The 14597-nt window shown below is 41.4% G+C and overlaps 1 protein-coding gene across 5 annotated transcripts in view; it reads right to left on the bottom strand.

Annotated features, from left to right (window-relative positions):
* DOCK11 (dedicator of cytokinesis 11) overlaps positions 1–14597 on the bottom strand; it is a 194885-nt gene that overhangs the window by 164842 nt on the left and 15446 nt on the right. The gene's annotated exons all lie outside the window — the stretch shown is intronic.

The raw sequence follows: 14597 nt of genomic DNA, 5'->3' as shown, positions 1-14597 counted from the left end.
CTTAATGTGGTAAAAATATACATAAAATTTACCATTTTAACTTTTTTAAAGTATATACTTCATTAAGTATATATTTTATATATAAGTGTCTGTACTTGGCATTAAGTACATTCACATTGCTCTGCAATCATCACCATTACCCATTTCCAACTTCCTCATCATCCCAAAGAGAAACTCTGTACTGATTCCACTCCACACTTCCTCCACACCGCCCCCTCCCATCCCTGGTAGCCATTATTCTATTTTCTGTCTCTATGTATTTGCCTATTCTAGGTACCTCATATAAGTGGAATCATATAAAATTTGTCCTTCTGTGACTGGTTTCTTTCACTTAGCATAATGTCTTCAAGCTTCACCATATTGTAGCATGTGTCATAATTTCCTTCCTTTTTAAGGCTGAATAATATTCCATTGGTCATCTGCTGAGGGACACTGGGCTGTTTCCACCTTTTGACAATTATGAATAATGCCGTGAACACTGGTGTGCAAGTACCTGAGTCCCTTCCTTCAGTTCTTTTGGTAAGAATTTCCCAATTCCACCTAGAAGTAGCATTGCTGGATTATATAATAATTCTTTTTTTTTTTTTTTGAGACAGAGTCTTGCTCTGTTGCCCAGACTGGAGTGCAGTGGTGCAATCTTGGCTCACTGCAACCTCTACCTCCTGAGTTGAAGTGATTCTCCTGCCTCAGCCTCCTAAGCAGCTGGGATTACAGGCATGCATCACCACACCCGGCTAATTTTCATCTTTTTAGTAGAGATGGGGTTTCACCATGTTGGCCAAGCTGGTCTCGAACTCCTGACCTCAGGTGATCTGCCCGTTTCTCCCTAAGTGCTGGGATTACAGGGCTGAGCCAACTGGCCCAGCCTATTATATGGTAATTCTATATTCAACTTTCTGAGAAACCACTTAACTGCTTTCCATAGTGGTTGTACCATTTTACATTCCCCACCAGCAATGCACAGGGGTTCCAGGTTCCCCACATCTTCCTTATCACTTATTTTCCAGTTTTTGGAACAACAACCATCAGAATAGGTGTGAGGTGGTATCTCATTGCGGTCTTCGTTTGTATTTCCTAATGGCTAATGGTGTTGAGCACCTTTTTCTGTGCTTATTGGCCATTTGTTTATCATCTTCAGAGAAATGTCTATTTAAGCCCTTTGTCTGTTTTTAAATCAAGTTTGTTATTGTTGTGGAGTTATAGGAGTTCTTTATATATTCTGGATATTAATCCCTTATTAGATGCATGCTTTGCAAATACATTTGCCCATTCAGTTGCCTTTTGACTCTCTTGTTAGTGTCCTCTGATTTGAGACAAAAAAATTGATTATATCAACTTTATTTTTTAAAGAGGGTAGGGGTACAATTTTTAAGGCACAAGCAGACAACCTGAAATATGGATGGAGAAGGTACACCCAATACCTCCTTTTTACCCTTCTGTGGTTGAAGGAATAAGAATTGAGGTCTTCTCAATGAGGTCACAAACTCATCACTCCTCCCCCAACTTGGCTCCTTTTTAGGCATCTGGTGCTGTAGGACACTTGTATACTAACGACAGTCACAGAAAGGGAACCCATGCCGGGAGTGGTAGTGAGCCCAGCAAGGACAAACAGGGAGGATGGTGGGGACATGAGATCTTACAGGCTTATAAGATTCCTCAGCCATACAAGCTCCCTATTTCTGGCTGGTTCTTAACTATACACTCAAACTTCCAAACTTCTCACATAGAAGATAAACATGCAGATTTGTCACTACTGAATGGAGTGGAATGTTTGAGTAATTGTGAAAAGTGACACCCAAGTTCAGTTCCATCATGGAGAATCAAACTCCCCTTCTTGTCTCTCTGTCCCTTGTTTCTTTTCTCTTCATGTCTTTCTCTTCTTCTACTTCTCTATAAACACTCCCACCTGCAAAATGGAACTTCAACTATTTTTCACAAGGGAGTTTGTTTTCTACGTATTATTGAACTATGATTAATTTATATGGGCAATGAGAAAAAGCAACACAAATTCATTTTCTTCTAGGAATAGTCCCAGTACTCAAATTGTCTATAAACGGCTGTGTCTCAGTAGCTTATGTGAATAAACTCAGTCGAAATCTCAGGACTATCATGAGGCTGAACTGTTAAATATCCTTACTGAAGGTAAGAAACACAATGCACCGTGCAGGTCCTGTAAACTGATTATTTTTCACTCTACAAAGTACTGATTTGTTATTCAAAGGTATTGTCAATTACAGATCACAAACCTACCAAACTGTCTTTTCCTAACTGGAGTAATACCTAAAATCTTCTTCTTACCTAGGAAACACACCTAAAACCCCAGGTTAGGGGAGACCATGAGCTGCCTGCTGCACATGCATTCATTTAACAAAGAATCCATAGAGAAGGATATTTTTAGAAAGGTCTTCACCTAGACATGCTAAGACAAATGGCTTAGAAATTTCAATGTTAAATAACCTTTATGCTCAGGAACTTTAAAAAAAAATTTAACTCAAATCATAAGGGCAAAAATTCAACTTCTTTAGCATGTGGCCATATGCTCTACCCTAAAAGCCATTTCATTATGAGTGTGAGGGAATGAAAGAGAATACAGGATGGGAGGAAGAAATGTAACTCTTCTCTATTATCCTTCCAACATTTTTTGAAAGCTTGCTAAGCACAAGGTACTATGCTAAATGGATTACATGCATTACCTCATTTAATTTTAGCAATGACCCTATGAGGTAGAGAATACTGTCACTACTCCCATTCTGTCAATGGGAAAGCAGATTAAGAGAGGTCAGAAACTTGCCCAAGTGAGCAAATATAGTCAGTGTAGTATGCCAAACTCTAAGATGCCCTTAGAATTTTTGCTTCCTGAACTACTCGCCCTTTTTAATCCTCCTCTTGAATGCAAGTGGGACCTGTGAATATTGAGAGATATCACTCCCCTGATTAGGTCAGGAAACAACTGGCTGTGAGTTAATTAACAAAGAGATGATTCTAGACCTAATCAAGTGATCTCTAGAAGAGAAACTGGGCCCATCCTGAAGAGAGAGAAACCTGCTGGCTTTAAAGAAGTAAACTGCCATGTGATGAGCGGCCTATCTGTCCAGGACCTGAGGATGTCCTCTAGGAGGTAACAACAACCCCCAGCTGAACAGGACCAGTTCAACCACTTCAAGGAACCAAATTGTGCTATCTTGAATGAGATTGGAAAAGGCCCCTGAGCTTCCAGATGAGAACGCAGTCCTGCCAACACCTGTAAAATACTGAACAGAGAATCCAGCTGAGCCATGCCTATACTTCTGACTGTGAAATAAAAAAGTGTGTTATTTTAAGCTGCTACATGTGGTAATTTGCTATGCAGCAATAGAAAACCAATACAGTCAGGATTCAAAGTCACGCTCTGTTTAACTCTAGAGTGAATGATCTTCTTTTTTTTTTTGAGACAGTGTCTTGCTCTGTTGCCCAGGCTGGAGTGCAGTGGCACAATCTCAGCTCACTGCAACCTCTGCCCCCAGGGTTCAAGCAATTATCCTGCCTCAGCCTCCCAAGTAGCTGGGACTACAGGTACCCACCACCACACCCAGCTAAACATTTGTATTTTCAGTAAAGATAGGATTTTGCTATGTTGACCAGGCTAGTCACGAACTCCTGGCCTCAAGTGATCTGCCTGCCTCTGCCTCCCAAAGTGCTGGGATTACAGGCATGAGCCACCAGGCCCCAACAAGTACATGCTCTTAACCACTACAGGAGATTCTGCAGCCGTTTCATGAATTCCCAAACATTTTTAACGCTTCAAAGAGCATAGATATTAACATATATCTCTATGTAATAGTAATGGTTATGATTTTTTCCTCTTCTAGTGTGGTTTTCAAGTTTTAGAAATTTTTTTATCATATTCTAGTACAGAAACACACTTATTGATACGTTACATTTGAGATCGAAGGAGGGGAGAATACACGTTCAGTAGAAAACTGCTCAAATACAATGTGATAATAGGTATGTTGTGAAAAATTATTAGGATGGAAAACATAAGATTTGCGTTTACCAAAAACACCTTATTAGAAAAGATGTGGCTTTTGCAAGAACTTCAGAGTATGCTACTTACAAATACTTTCCCTCTGACTATTGCGTGAACTACAAAGTCGGTCATGTGGTGCTCCCAAGGAGATGACAACACACTCCCTCCTTGAAAAGGGCTCAACAATAAATGCACTGAAAATGAGAAGCCAGTGAATTCTCTGCTGCAGTGAAATAAACCTAAAGAGAATTCCAAAATTCAAACACTGTGGTTGCTTTTTGGAGAGTGTCAGTCTGGAACTCATAGTTTATGCTCCCTTCACACACCAGCTACACACGGAAGTGAACTGATAAATAATAATAACTAAGAGCGTACACCAAGGGTTGACCATGGATTGTCCCCTTAGGCCTCACACTCACCTTATGCAGTATGTATGATGATCACCCTCACTCCCATTTTATAAACAAAGAAACTGGGACTTAGAAAGTTGAGTAAGTTTCCCAATATTCCACAGCCAGAAATGGCATTTTAACCCAGCAGTGGATGCCAGAGCTCATTCTCAGTCACCTTGCTATATATATAAAACCAAAATGTCCATTGCTTTCCAACAAGATGTTTCTTCTGTCCTTCACAGTATCTAGGAATGCTCAATAAATGTTTGCTGATAATGATAAGAAATGAGAGACTGGAACCTGAGGGAGCAAATAAGGCTTCCAGACCATTCATCATTGTGAGAAGATGGGAGATGTTGAGAGGGCAGAAGTTAATAGAGGATAAGGTGGAAGGCTGAAGGCCGCCCCCAGTTATGTGGATGTCAGTGAACAGGATCGTACTACTTAGAGCTCCAAATATACGTTGACTAACCATGCACAAGCAGATTTCATTCTGGCCCTAAGATTATTTTAAGAAACAATAAAACCCAGTTTTCCAGAGTGTATTTCTCTCTTTTGGAAAAGTTTCTGCTCCACATCTGGAAGTGATTTTCTAACACACTAATTCCAGTGAGTCATCTATGATATTAAGCAATGATTCCATAGGGTGAACCCTGAACATATTTTTCCATTGACTGGCAGCCACTGGGGTCAATGAAAGGCAAAGGCCAACCCAGACATGGAGAACCTGACCCTCTACAGCTCCATCTTATATTATCAAGAACATGGGTTTTAAGAAGTACAGGAATGCAATCTATCTCCCAGCACTAATGCAAGGCGTGTTCTAATACACTCTATTTCTTTTCACTGGTTATATGCAGAAGATGGATCCAAAGGCTGCTTGAGGGGAAAGCAACCATAAATAAAGCTGGCAGAAGAAACATTATGAGGTCATGTGCAATCATGGGGCAGTCAGAAAAGCAAGGAGTGGGCTTTCTGGACAAAAGAACAGGACAGCCTATGGTACACATAGTACAGCCAGAGCTCAGGAGCCTTAATGCTGCCAGCAAGAATTTCCCCAAGGAATATTCTAGAAAGCACTGACAGGCCACCCCTTGCCCTTTCCTCCTAATATGGTGGCTCCAATCATCAACTTTAAACCAGTATCATATTGGTTTCTTAATATTTAAGACCTCTAGTACTGATGTTTAGAAGTGTGACTTGAGTCCATTTCCTGGTATCTTCTGACACTTGGATTTCTTTCAAATTACAAAGAAGGAATGAGTCATGTTTTTAGAGACTGAGGAGCCACTTACAAAGCTATTTTAAATTTTTTGGGTGACAAGGGTATTATTTAGTTCCCAGAAACAATAATTGACTAAATGCCTTCTTTAGGTCTGAAGGAGTTAATGCAACTTCCCAGAGTGATCCTTCTTTCCCAGGTACAATCTGGTTTTAAATGGCAGAGGAGTGTCAGTGTGTTACAAAAACTGAAATCTCCCCTCACAAAACCCTGTCGTAAAAAAAGATATAAATTAGTGGGCAGTCATTTGCATTATAAAAGGATTCTTTGCCTTTCCAAATCATTCCAATAAAGTTCATTCAACAATCAGATTCCCCTGGTGCATGTTAAATGATGCGATTTGCCCAAATTTGATTTACACAGGGGCCACATTGAAGAAACATAGCTGTATCAAAGCCTAAATTAGGTTAGCAGGTACTTCTTCAACATGATTTCAGTGGACCACATACTCATTTCATCGGTGCCTTGCCTCGAGGGTCATACAATGAGGAGCAGACCTTAAAATTTCTTTTCTTTTTTGAGACAGAGTTGAGCTCTGTCACCCAGGCTGGAGTGCAGTGGCTCACTGCAACCTCCATCTCCCAGGTTCAAGCATTCCTCCTGCCTCTGCCACCCAAGTAGCTGGGATTACAGTTGTGTGCCACCATGCCCGGCTACCTTTTTTGTATTTTTAGTAGAGACAGGGTTTCGTCATGTTGGCCAGGCTGGTCTCAAACTCCTGACCTCAAGTGATCTGCCCACCTCGGCCACTGCATCTGGCTAACCTTAAAATTTCTGACTCATCATTCCCTACTCTAACAATAAAATTGCTTTGCTTTTACCTGGCATCTTTCATCCAAAGCCTTCAAAGTATGCAATTCACATTTGCTGGTAAGTCTTCATAATTATGCCGAACAAGTCAGCAAGAGAGCTGAGAATGCAAGCTTCCAAACTACCAGGGATGGAACAAAAGGTTTTTTAAAAAAAATACTAGGACTACAGACAGGCAGAAAAATTAAAGATACATGTAAATGCAAAATAACTACACTTAGGATATTTTCTGACACAAAAAAAGTATTTCATAGATTTTACTTTTTTTTAATAGACTTTATCTTTCAGATCAGTTTTAGGTTCCCAGCAAAATTAAGCAGACAGTATAGAGTTCAGTTCCCATGTGCTCCCTGTCCCAATACACGCTCAGCCTCCCCCACTATCAACATCAGGCACTACAGTGGTACATTTGTCACAATCGATGACCCTACACGGACACATCAAAACACCCAAAGTCCATAGAATACATTAGGGTTCACTCCAGGTCCTGTACATTCTATGGGTTTTGCTTGACAAATATATAATGGCATGTATCCATCATTGTAGTATTATATGGAGTAGTTTAATTGCCCTAAAAATCCTCTGTGCTCCACTTATTCATCCCTCCCTACTTTTTCAGTTATGAAGAGGAAATATTCAAATCCTAGTTTAAATGCAACAAACCATTTCTTTAAGAGATGGGGTCTCACTATGTTCAAGCCCAGGCTGGACTTGAACTCCTGGACTCAAGGAATCTGCTTGCCTTGGTCTCCCTAGGGTAGCTGAGACTACAGGCACAGACCACCAAATATAACAAATCATTTTTATATATCTTATAAGAAAAAGAGACATATAGTGGAGAGAAGACAGAATAACAGGAAGAAGAAAAGAAGTGAACTCAAGGATATGCATTGTAAGATATGGCAAGGCTTCTCTTCAAACAGCCTGATCCTTTAATTCTCAGTATCCCCTCCCAAAAAAAGGTACACAGTACAGCAGGAAAGAGCCCCTGCCTACCAAGATACACATCATAATCTAATTGTTTTAAATGTCAGAGGCAAGACCTTCCATTTCAAAGCTCGTACTTCATAAGTAATCCTCCCATCCATTTTTTGTTTGTTTGTTTTGAGATGGAGTCTCGCTCTGTCGCCCAGGCTAGAGTGCAGTGGCACGATCTCGGCTCACTGCAACCTCCACTTCACAGGTTCAAGCAATTCTCCTGCCTCAGCCTCCCGAGTAGCTGGGACTACAGGCGCGTGCCACCACGCCCAGCTAATTTTTGTGTTTTTAGTAGACTGGGTTTCACCATATTGGCCAGGCTGGTCTTGATCCACCCACCTTGGCCTTCCGAAGTGCTGGGATTAGAGGCATGAGCCACCGCACCTGGCCCCATTTGTTTTTAAATCCATGAGAAGTACAAAGATTATTTTAAATAAAAGAACAAAGATTCAGAATGTTCAAAATCAGAAAAATCATGACCAGAAATCCTTGCAATTTCAATGCAAATTAGTTAGCTTTACTTGAAATGTAAGTCCCTCTAGTGATTAATCTTCTTAATGACAGTAAAAGAGAACTCCAGTATCAACAATCTGAGACACATTTCACATGTAACATGGCAGCTACTTTAACTTACATTTCAGAAAATTCAGAGTAGGCACTTATACCTCCACAAAATTATAAAGATTATATGAAACGTATAGATGTATGTGGATGTACAGGCAAATATCTAGTGTGAGAGAATAGATATGTACATACATTCTTCAAAACTTCACTTGAAAGAAAACACATTATAATCAAAATTCAGGGAACAATACTAAAGAAGAGAGGAATTCAAAGCAAGTGAGAATTAAAGTCTAATTTCTTGCCCATCATAATTTCAATGATTTAGCAGATAGAGAATCTGAGATGTGCAAAGCACTAGGCAAGGAGCTGCAGGATTATAGGAAAAATTACCTTAATAATAATAGCTAATTATTATAGAGAGACTCTATGTTGTGCATGTGTGCACACACATGCATGTCACATAAATCTAGCAGTCCTGAAAGTATGGTTCTTATCTTGAACTCTATATTTTCTGTTGATAAAAATAATAATGCTCAGAGTAAAATAAATGAATTAATGTTTTTAAAGCAAAAATAAAATTTACTCATAACATAATGCCATCACCCCGAAATAGGCACTGTTTTATAAAATTTATTTATTCTTTCTTTTTTTGAGATAGGGTCTCTCTCACTCTGTCACCCAGGCTGGAGTGCAGTGGTGCAATCATAGCTCACTGTAACCCCAAACTCCTGGGTTCAAGCAATCCTCTTGCCTCAGGTTCACAAGTAGCTAGGACTACAGGCACGCACCACCATGCCCAGCTAATTTTATTTTTATTTTTTAGAGACAGGGATCTGGCTACATTGCCTAGCCTGGTCTCAAACTCCTGGGATCAAATGATCCTCCCACTTCAGCCTCCTGAGTCACCAGGATTACTGGTTACCCCCTCTAACCAGTGTGCCCATCTAGCACTCTTAATATTGTACACACATATACACATTATATATACATGTTATCAACATACAACATCCTTTGAGAATGTTGTTTTGAATATAACAATAATACTAATAGCTACATTTATTCAGTGCTTCTCTATGTGTAGGCATTGTTCTTCATGCTTCAATGTCTTATTTTACTCAATCGTTACAACCCTCTGAGGTCAGTACTACAATTGTCTACATTTTACAGCTGAAGAAAACAAGGCAGAGAGTGATTAAGTAACTAAATTCACATATATCACATATGCATTATTTAACAAAAATAGGATCATACTTTGCATGGCATTTCATAATGTAAACTTTTTACCACTGTCAATAATAAATATAGATGTTATCTGGGCATGGTAGGTAACATCTGTAATCCAAACATTTTGGGAGGCTGAGGTGGGCAGATCATTTGAGGTCAGGAGTTCGAGAGCAGCCTGACCAACATGTTGAAACCCTGTAACTAATAAAAATACAAAAATTATCTGAGCGTGGTAGTGCACACCTGTAATCTCAGCTACTAGAGAGGCTAAGACAGGAGACTTGCTTGAACCCGAGGGATGGAGGTTACAGGGACCCAAGATCAGGCAACTGCACTCCAGCATGGGCGACAGAACAAGAGCATGCGCGAGAGAGCACGCGTGAGAGACAGCACGCATGAGAGAGTGCGAGAGAAAAAGAAAGGGAAGAAAGGGAAGAAAGGGAAGAAAGGGAAGAAAGGGAGGGAGGGAGGAAGGGAGGGAGGGAAAGAAAGTCATTTAAAGGACTGCACAGTTTTCTGGTATACGAACGTATATATACATATATATATTTGCCCAAACCCTTACTTTGCAAGGCCCATTGATGTCGATGTTATTCTTCCAGTGTTTACAAACGAGCAAAAGGAGATCCCCAAAAGTCAGTGTGCCCAACACAGATTGTCAGTGGAATTGCTGGGCCCTTCTGGCACTGACAACTAAGCATTTGCTTTCTAGTCTCCTACCAGCTCCTTAAGGTATATACATTCTAATAGAATAGAGAAGCTATCAACAACTGTTCTTAGAAGGCCTAATGAAATCAATTCTCTCTAAAACCAAAGTACTGACATCAATCATCTCTAAAACCTAAGAACTAAGGCACAGGCTAAAAAAATGCCTCCTTCACAAAAAGATATACCCCCATCCTAATCCCTGGAACCTGCAAATGGGATATGGCCAAAGGGTCTTTACAGATGTCAAGTAAGTTAAGGCTCTTGAGATGAAGAACGCATCCTGGATTATTGGGGTGGGCCCTAAATGCCATCACAAGCATCTTGACAAGAAAGAGGCAGAGGGAGATCTGAAACAGACCAAAGAGGTGGCAATGTGACCATAGAGGCAGAGATTGGAGTGATGCAACCACAAGCCAAGGAATGCTCGTAGCTACCAGAGCTGGAAGAGGCAATAAATGATCCTTTCCTAAAATCTCCTTAAGGAATGAGGCCTAATGATACTTATTTCAGATGTCTGGTCTCTAGATCTGTTAGAGAATAAACTTGTTTTGGGCAATCCAGTTTGTGGTAATTTGTTACAGTAGCTACAGGAAGCCAATGCAACTAGTAAGAGACTGTAAGACTGCAGAAGCAGCAATTAGCTTCAAATATGATGGCCATGGAGAAGATGGCCATTTGGCCTAAGCCCTGCAGGACAAACAGGATTCCCTTTAGCAGGGAAGGGGTTGTTAAAGGTGGATGAGGAGTCGGCATGCACAAAGGTATATAAGTGAGAAACTATAGAATGTGTTTGAAAAAGTGTGATAGTTCAGTGTGGCTAGACTATGGGCTGCAGAAAGGGATATGGTGGGAGAAGAAACTTCAAGGTGGAATGGGCCTTACTGGTGGACATGAAGGGCTATGAAGGCCCCTCTAGGAAATCTGGGTGTTTATTTGCAGCAATGTGAAGCCAGTGCAGACAGAGTTGGCATTGTTATGGGTTTGGGTATTTTGTTAATCTCCCCTGCCCTCCCAAGAGGTACCAGAATGGTACAGTTTCTAGCTATTTCAAGACAATTAATTTTTTGCTTACCATCAAGGTGGTCAACTTCGACTTGCTTCAGCCCTCAGGGACATGTGGACAAAACTCTGGCCAAATTATTTGCATTAGTCCATTTTCATACTCCTGATAAAGAACTGCCTGAGAAAAAGTACTGTCTAAGACTGGGTAATTTATAAAGGAAAGAGCTTTAATTGACTCACAGTTCAGCATTGAGGGGAGGCCTCAGCAAACTTACAATCATGGCAGAAGGCAAAGAAATAGCAGGCGTCCTCTTCACAGGTGGCAGGATGGAGTGAGTGCAAGCAGGGGAAATGTCAGATGTTTATAAAACCATCAGATCTCATGAGACTCATTCACTATCACCAGAATAGCACGGGGGAAACTGCCCCGTGATCCAATTACTTCTGCTTGGTCCTACCCTTGACATGTGGGCATTATGGGAATTACAATTCAAGATGAGATTTTTGGGTGTGGACATAGCCAAACCATATAATTATTTCTCCAGGGAGGGGGCAAGAAACATGAGGGTGGGATGGCCTACTCAACTCCACCTGGCAACAACTGGGAGGATGCTGTCCTCCCCTATGAGGCCCACTCCAGGTGCTCTGAAGTGTGCCTAGCCACTGCCAAATAATGACCCCAATGAAGGAAAACCATCAATTAAACTGAGTTACAGGAACTTTGTCTCTCATGCAGAAGGTTTCACTTGAAAGATCAACTAAGTCGAAGGCCACTCTTTCCCAATTAAACCCAGCAGGAAAAAAGTGACATAAACTGGGCTCTGGGGCTATAATTACGTAATTTTGTAAACTCTTCATTTTTTTTTTCTTTGAGATAAGGTCTCGCTCTGTCACCCAGGCTGGAGTACAATGGTGTAATCAGTTCACCATAGCTTTGAACAAGTGATCCTCCTGCTTCAGCCTCCCCAGTAGCTGGAATCACAGGCGTGTGCCACCACACCTAGCTAACTTTTCATTCTGATTCCATAATTCCACAGACAGAACCTCCCCTTCTTTCAGTTGGCTCTAAATCCAATGCCAGGGCATTTTAAGGGACAATCTTGCCAGATGTGTAGCTCCACAACATTTCCTTGGCACTCAGGCCACTGGATTTCCAGAAAAGGCATCCAGCCATCACTAGCTCAGGCCTTTGGAATTTTCCATCCTTGGCTAAAGAAAAGGTTTAAAAAAATAAACACAGTGATGGCTCTGTGCCACAAAGCACACTTTTTAGCCAAACAGAGGAGGGAGAGAAAGAAGAGGTGAGAAAAAGATGAGAAGGGGAGAGAAGGAGTATGCCCACAGTCAAATAATGGTTCCCAGGGCATGGTAGAAGGGAGAAGCCAAGGGGCTGGATCAGGCAGCCAAATCCACAGAAGAGTTTCCTGGAAGATGGCAGTGCAGAGGTGAACATAAGGAGGAAAATCAGAATGAGGGGAAAGCAGTTAGGGGGTAGTAGAAAGTAGAAAAGGGAAGAGAGTAGCTGGAAAGAAAGAGAATGTAGTCAGTAAGAGGAAGCCAGTACCAGTGGGGGAAGTTCTCAGACAAAGTCACAAGGGTGCAGGGAGGCAGCCTCTATGGCCACCATTCCTGTCAAGCAGGGTTTGTTGCCTTGAGAAACATGACTCTGGCAGAGGCATGAGCTGTTGCTCCCCTTCTACCCTGGTAGAGGCTAGGATTGAAGAAGGGAGGACAGGCAGACCTGGCACCTGAGTCCCTCTACCCTTGGCTCCCAACAGAAATCTGGCCCCTATGGGTGTCTGATGGTCACATGACTCTGACCTCCACTGAAGTTGGAGAATGAGGTTCCCTATGTTCCAACTATCATATATGCTAAACTGCATAGAAGTATTTTCTTGGCCAGGCACGGTGGCTCAAGCCTGTAATCCCAGCACTTTGGGAGGCCGAGGCGGGTGGATCACGAGGTCAAGAGATCGAGACCATCCTGGTCAACATGGTGAAACCCCATCTCTACTAAAAATATAAAAAATTAGCTGGGCATGGTGGCGTGTGCCTGTATTCCCAGCTACTCAGGGCTGAGGCAGGAGAATTGCCTGAACCCAGGAGGCAGAGGTTGCGGTGAGCCGAGATCGCGCCATTGCACTCCAGCCTGGGTAACAAGAGTGAAACTCTGTCTCAAAAAAAAAAAAGAAGTATTTTCTCAATTCCTTAACTAACTGATCTGAGGTCCTGAATTATGCAAGTTGACAGTATATGCACTGTCTCCAGCCCCTGAACAAGTATCTACTCACCCCTTTGGTCCCAGACAAAACTGTTTCATTTATCAAGCACAATTTCTAAAGGACTTGATTTCTTCCTGTCTGAATCTAAAAATATATGGCTGCACTCATTAAATATTGTTAATATTTTAATCTCTGGCCTCTTGGTCTTTGTAATGGAAAAAAATGCCTTCCCTTCTGGCCTTTTTTAATCCTTCAATTCCCTGAGATTAAGCCCTGATCTTGCCTTCCACCATTCCCCCTACCTCCTTGTCCTAAGTAGGTTTGATCTGTTAAAAAGAAATCAGCGGAAATAGATACTCTGCTTCTCTTCAATTCAAGCAACAGTTCACAAGCATTTCCCTTGGGATTTGAGCATGAACTGAATGACAGTTATCTGTCTTCTCCCTCAGCCAGGGGAGCCATCTTCCACAGCTCAGCACAACTTTCTCTCTCTCTAGTTTGCACCAGCAACGCCCTCCTTTCTAGTTCCTTCTGCTGCGCAACACAGCCCCAAAGGTCCCAGGACTGCAAGGCGTCGACTCTGTCATGAAGCTCATTGACCTAATGCATAGTACCCAGAAGCCTCAGCGAAGTTCAGCTGACAGTCAGTAGAGAAAAGGAGAAACGCCAAAGCAGAAATTAGTAAACCAGCAAAATAAAATAAAATCAGCCAGGCTGAAGACAATGTACCCACAATTTACAGAAAGTGAACACCATTTTCTAAATGAGACTTAAGTAACACTAGAGTTAATACCCTTTCATATTTAATAATTGGTAGACATTCATTGTAGATACGTACATACAAAAAATGGTTTCAAATAATTCTACTGAAAACATCTAAATATTTAACCTGAGACGGTTTATAAGGAGAATTGAAACTGTTTTTCTATTGAGGAGGAAAAATAGAACGGGGAAAAAGTGAAGATGGTGAATGTGTATTTTGTCTCTACAGATTTTCAAACAAAATATGGGAGTTTCCCCAACCTTTTCTATAATGATTTTCAGTGAATTACAGCCAGGTCAGTTAGCCAGAGGCCTGAAAAAAGATAGTCTGCACCTGGGAAAAATATGGCCATGGCCATTTAGAACCGATGTGAAAATAGGAAATGCAATCCACTTCTATGACAGAGTGCTTCCATGGGAAAGCAAAGCTCTGTGCCATCAGACACGACATGGGCATCATACTGGCCATTGTGAGGAGGGCTGATGCAAATGTGATCAGCCAGGAAGCTTTTGTGGTATGTGTCTCTAAGATGGCAGTGACTAGATGTGATGGAGAGGGAAGTTTCCATTAATCTCTTAACTGAAATCATCATGAAGCCAAAAAGAACTCAGAGAGATTTTCCAGTCCTTCCTTCTGCTTCTCCAAT

The sequence above is a fragment of the Callithrix jacchus genome, chromosome X (genome assembly GCF_049354715.1).
Source record: "Callithrix jacchus isolate 240 chromosome X, calJac240_pri, whole genome shotgun sequence".
NCBI classification, from domain to species: domain Eukaryota; kingdom Metazoa; phylum Chordata; class Mammalia; order Primates; family Cebidae; genus Callithrix; species Callithrix jacchus.
The sequence above is the reverse complement of the archived record's forward strand: the minus strand, read 5'-3'. Positions and strand labels throughout refer to the sequence as shown.